Source organism: Arachis hypogaea, chromosome 19, assembly GCF_003086295.3.
Source record: "Arachis hypogaea cultivar Tifrunner chromosome 19, arahy.Tifrunner.gnm2.J5K5, whole genome shotgun sequence".
Taxonomy (NCBI): domain Eukaryota; kingdom Viridiplantae; phylum Streptophyta; class Magnoliopsida; order Fabales; family Fabaceae; genus Arachis; species Arachis hypogaea.
This window is the reverse complement of record NC_092054.1, coordinates 132645230-132651488: the sequence shown is the minus strand read 5'-3', so window position 1 is coordinate 132651488 and position 6259 is coordinate 132645230. Positions and strand designations below refer to the sequence as shown.

General features: G+C 40.8%; 1 non-coding gene across 1 annotated transcript; it reads left to right on the top strand.

Annotated features, from left to right (window-relative positions):
• The first annotated feature begins 5518 nt into the window (after positions 1-5518).
• On the top strand, positions 5519-5626 carry LOC112780888 (small nucleolar RNA R71). Its single transcript, XR_003191695.1, has one exon. It is a non-coding gene; the product is annotated as a small nucleolar RNA R71 (small nucleolar RNA).
• The last annotated feature ends 633 nt before the right edge of the window (positions 5627-6259 follow it).

Here is a 6259-nt window from a genome sequence, read left to right as displayed (position 1 = left end):
TTCACAGAAAAGCATAATCTGTTGGGGCATCTCATCCCTCTTGGATATATTACTGATAAACCACTATTTTATGGTTTATCTTGTCCTCAATTGAGTGGTTTTTATCAACTCTTTACCCACTTATTCATACTATTTGCATGGTTTTACATTTGCCTTCCTAATTATGTGCTTTGATTGAAAACATGCTTCTTTGGCTTTAAATTACCAAATATTAGTCCTCTCTTATTACCATTAGATGCCTTGATATGTGTGTTAAGTGTTTTCAGAGATTACAGGGCAGGAATGGCTTGGAGGATAGAAAGGAAGCATGCAAAAGTGGAAGGAATACAGGAAACTGAAGGAACTGCTAAAGCTGTCCAGCCTGACCTCTCTGCACTCAAACAGTCATAACTAGAGCTACAGAGATCCAAATGATGCGGTTCCAGTTGCGTTGGAAAGCTAACGTCCGGGGCTTCAATTTGATATATAATTTGCCGTAGCTGCCCTAACGTTAGGCGACACGAACGTGTGAATGACGCGCCCATGTCGCATCTGCGAACTTCAATCCACGCCTCCGCGTCACCTTCCTGCGACCTGAACGTAACAGAAATCATTGGAAGCAATTTCTGGGCTGTTTTTGACCCAGTTTTCAGCCCAGAACACATATATTAGAGGCTATAAAGTGGGGGAATGCATCCATTCATCAGGAAGCTTTCATATTCACAATTATTATGATTTAGATGTAGTTTAGAGAGAGTCTGCACTTTAGTTAGTTTTCATGATTTAGATTTAGTTTAGAGAGAGGTTCTCTCCTCTCTCTCCTCTCTTTAGGATTAGGATTTAGAATTAGGATTTTATTCGCTTTCAGGATTATCTCTTTATCAGGTTCAATATTCCATTTTATTTACTTTTGCAATTTAATTTATGAATTCTTCCATGTTACAGATTACTCTTTTGAATTAATGTTATTTGAGGTATTTCAGTTTAATCTTGCTTTATTTTATTTATGTTGCTATTATTCCCAATCTGAAGACATTTTTATTCCAGTAGATTTACTTTTCTCCTTTTGGTCTTGGTTAAGAAATCAGTAACTCAGGAGTTATCAAACTCAAACATGATTGATAATTGTCATCTTTGTTAATTAAATTGAACTTCAATAATCCCAATCTTTTTCTAGAAAATAAATAAGATCCGAAGATCAAACCAATTAATCCCTTGACCTTCCTTTATCTTAGTAAAGGTTAACAAAGTGGAATTAAGATTCAATTCTCATCATCATTGATAAGGATAACTAGGATAGGACCTCCAATTTCTCATACCTTGCCAAAAGTTTATTTATAGTCATTTATTTATTTTACTTGCCATTTAAATTACTTGTTCTTCATTTACTTTATTTGCTAATTAGACTATTCGCTCCTCATTCTCAAAACCCCAAGTTACAATCTCCATAACCAATAATAAGAACATACTTCCCTGCAGTTCCTTGAGAAGACGACCCGAGGTTTGAATACTTCGGTTATCAATTTATTTAGGGGTTTGTTACTTGTGACAACCAAAACGTTTGTACGAAGGGATTTCTGTTGGTTTAGAAACTATATCTACAACGCGACTATTTTTATAAATTATTTACTAGCAAAAATCCTAACGTCAATTACCAAACCTTTGGCATGGGGGACAAGATTTACAGAAGGTAATAGCATCTTTAAAAAGAGTAGTCCACCAGAATCCACAATCTAAAATTTTTCTAGCTGTTCTTTGAGGGCCAAAATGTCCTCCACTCTCAGAAGAGTGGCAGGCCTCTAAAATGGACTGGGATTCTGATTGGGGCACACACCTTCTAATTACCTGGTCAGCACCACACCTCCATAAATATGGGTCATTCCATATATAATATTTAGACTCGCTTTTCAGCTTGTCACTTTGATGCTTAGTAAAATTAGGAAGGAAAGTATGGCTAGCTAGATAATTAGCTACAGGTGCATACCAAGGAGCTACTTCAGATACTGCGTGCAAGCTATCAAATGAAAAAGCATCATTGATAGGAGTGGAGTCAGTCTTAATATGCTCAAGGCGACTCAAGTGGTCTACCACTAAATTCTGGTTACCACTCCTATCCTTAATTTCTAAATCAAATTCTTGTAGCAACAGTATCTAATGTATTAACCTTGGTTTGGACTCCTTTTTAGCTAATAAATATTTTAGAGCTGCATGGTCTGAGTACACTACCACCTTAGTACCAAGTAAATAGGCTCGGAATTTATCCAGAGGAAAAACAATAGCCAGAAGCTCTTTTTCAATGGTAGTGTAATTTGACTGAGCAGTGTCTAAGGTCTTAGAAGCATAAGCAATTAAGAAAGGATCCTTACCTTCGCGCTGAGCCAGCGCCGCTCCTACTGCATGGTTGGAAGCATCACACATAATCTCAAATGGCTGGTTCCAGTCTGGTCCTCTCACAATCGGGGCTTGAGTTAAGGCGATCTTCAGCTGATCAAATGCATTCATGCAGTCTTTACTCAACTCGAACTCAACATCTTTCTGTAGCAGTCTGGATAAAGGCAATGCTACCTTACTGAAGTCCTTGATAAATCTCCTGTAGAAACCTGCATGGCCAAGGAACGAATGGACTTTCCTCACGGAGGAGGGGTAAGACAATCTAGAAATGACATCTACCTTTGCTGGATCAACAGAAATACCAGTATTAGAAACAACATGTCCTACAATACCTTGTTTTACTATAAAGTGACATTTTTCAAAATTTAAAACAAGGTTTGAACTAACACACCTGTCTAATACTCTAGCTAAACTATCCAAGCAAAGGCTAAATGAATCACCATATACGCTAAAATTATCCATGAAAACTTCCATACAGTTCTCAATAAGATCTGAGAAGATACTCATCATGCATCTTTGGAAAGTAGCTGGTGCATTACATAAGCCAAAAGGCATCCTTTTGTATGCATACGTTCCAAAGGGACATGTAAAAGTAGTCTTCTCCTGATCTTCAGGAGCTATATGAATTTGAAAATAGCTTGTATAACCATCTAAAAAGCAGTAATGTGATTTACCTGACAGGCGATCAAGCATCTGGTCAATAAATGGCAATGGGTAATGATCCCTGCGAGTAGCTTAGTTGAGATGCCTGTAGTCAATGCAAACTCTCCATGAATTCTGCACTCTAGTTGTCAGGAGCTCTCCATGCTCATTCTTTACTGTTGTAACTCCAGACTTCTTGGGCACCACTTGTACTGGACTGACCCATTCACTATCTGAGATGGGGTAAATGATATCTGCTTTAAGTAGCATAGTCACTTCTTTCTTGACAACTTCTAAGATGGTGGGATTCAGTCTTCTTTGAGGCTGACGGACAGGCCTTGCTCCCTCTTCTAAACATATTCTGTGCTCACAAACTTGAGGGTTGATGCCTACTATATCCGCCAAGCTCCACCCAATTGCTTTCTTGTGTCTTCTCAGCACACTGAGCAGTTGCTCCTCCTGTTGGGAAGTGAGTTCTCTTGCAATGATAACTGGGAGCTTCTGATTATCCTCAAGGTAAGCATACTTGAGGTGGGGTGGAAGGGGCTTTAATTCCAATTTCTGCTCATGGCTAGGCACTTGATCATTTGGAGCCAGTGATGGTTGTAACGTGTCTTAATCTTGTCCAGGGGGTGTCCCCATACTTGCATCTTGCTCCATGTGCCTCTCTTCAACTTCCTCCTGGTGAACTGCAGCTACCGTCTCATCAATGATGTCGCACTGAAAGATGGAATGATCTTCAGGAGGATGCTTCATAGCTTCATCCAGATTAAAATTCACTGCTCTTCCATCTATCTCAAAAGAGTAAGTTCCTGAGAAGGCATCCAGCTTGTATTTTGAAGTCTTCAGGAATGGCCTTCCAAGCAGGATGGATGATGGTCTTCCTGAGTCTTTAGGGGGAATTTCCAAAATATAGAAGTCAATAGGAAATGTGAGTCCCTTAATGCTCACCAGCATGTCCTCAGCATTTCCAACCACAGAGATAATGCTTTTATCTGCTAAAACAAAACGAGCTGCCGACCTTTTTAAGGGAGGGAGCCTCAAAGCATCATATACAGACAATGGCATTATACTAACACACGCTCCTAAATCACACATACAGTCAAGAAATTTCACACCATCTATAGTAATAGTAACCATGCATGGACCTGGGTCACTACATTTTTTAGGTATATCACCTACCAATGCAGAAATGGAACTATCTAGAGGAATAGTTTCTAAATTCTGTAATTTATCTTTATGCATGCACAAATCCTTTAGAAATTTAGCATATTTAGGTACCTGCTGAATGGCATCAAAAAGTGGAATGGTTACCTCAATCTTTTTTAATATTTTTACCATTTTAGGGTCTAGTTCCATCTGCTTTCTGGACTTCCTAGCAAGGTGCGGAAATAGGATAGGAATGGCGCCACTTGCAGCTTCTGCGTCCCTTGGTGCTCCTTTCCCTGGCTGAGCTGCTTCTTCTTCAACCAAGTCTTGTACTACATCCTCTTCTTCAGCATCGTCTGCCTCCACAACACCTTCAACTTGTATGTTTTCCTCTGAGCTTGGCTCCTCATGATTCCTCTATTGCAGTGTGGTTCCGGACCTCAAAGTGATGGCATTGATGCCACCCTTGGGGTTGGGTATAGGTTGAGAAGGAATTGTACTGGAACTTGAGGGTTGAGTGTTGGCGGTACTCGATGATCCCATCTGAGAGATGAGAGCTTGTATAGCAGAAGTCAGACCAGTAAGTGTGTTTTCCATGGTCGTTTGTCTTTGTGCAAGAGAGTGAAGCAACTCGTCATTGGGAGAGGAAGATGGGTAAGTGATTTGAGGGACCTGCTGTTGGTTGTTCTGAGGCGCTTGGAACTGCCTTTGGTGAGGTACTCTGTAAGGCTGGTTTTGGTTCTGCTGTCTGTTGTTGTTGTTCCACCTCTGATTTCCATTGTTGTCTCTGCCTCCTCTGTTGTAGTTGTCCCTCCATTCTTGGTTGGAATTATCTCTCCACCCCTAGTTGGAGTTGTCTTACCAACCTTGATTGTGGTTTTTACCTTGGTTGTAATTGCCGCCTTGTTGATTGTATCCTTAATTCGGGCGGTCATAGAAATTATGAGTAGCTGCCAAGGTGTTGTTTTCTTGTTAGAGCTGCGGACACTCATCAGTGTAATGAGTGTAATCAGCACATATTCTACATACTCTTTGAGAAACCAACTGTTGACTTTTGTTGTGGTGAGGGAGGCTGAGGTTGTTGATTTAGCTATATCTGCTTTAGTAGGTTGGTCATCTCACATATAGCCTGTGTAAAGGCAGTAGTCTCACTACTAGAGAAAACCTCTACAACAGCCTTGGGGTGGTTGTTCCTGTGCCTGTGATTCCGAATGGACTCAGCTAAGTCGCTGATCAGTTGCCACGCTTCATCTACGGTCTTGTACTTTTTCAGAGAACCATTACTTGCACCATCCAATGTAGTCTTATCCCGAGGCTTCATGCCTTGAGTGAAGTAGCTGATCAACACCAACTTGTTAATCATGTGATGGGGGCATACGTCCAGAAGATTCTTGAAGCGCTCCCAATACTCATAAAGAGTCTCTGATTTGCCTTGAATAATGCAGGAGATCTCTTTCCTTAGTCTATCTGTAACTTCAGCTGGAAAGTATTTTTCCAAGAATTCTCTCCTGAGCGTATCCCAGTTAGTAACGGTCACTTCAGGTTGAGTGTAGTACCACTCCCTCGCCTTTTTCTCAAGAGAAAATGGGAAGGCGGTTAGCAGAATAGAAGTTTCATCTGCACCATGATGCCTAACAGTAGAACAGGCTGTCTGAAAGATCTTGAGGTGCTTGATAGGCTCCTGAGTAGGTAAGCCATGAAACTTGGGCATCAAGTTGATTAATGCAGTCTTCAGTTTAAAATCTGCAGCCAGATTTGGGTGACGCACTTGATACGGTTGCAGAGTAAAGTCTGGAGCTCCAGCTTTCTGGAGAGTGATCCTCCTGGGCTCCGCCATATTACCTGCACGTAGATCAACCGAATTAGTAGAAAGGAAGCTTGTTTCTTCCTCAGATGGCGCTTCAGATTCACCCTCAGATGAGACTGGTGAATTGATGACAACCACTTCACCACCCTCAGAGGCTAACCTACGCCGAGCTCGCCTAATACTTGAAAGAGTCCTTTCAATTTCAGGATCAAATGCAGCTAAGCTTGGATCAGGCAATGAACGCGTCATTCAATGAAAGAAACATACAGCTCATGGTAATAAAATAAAATA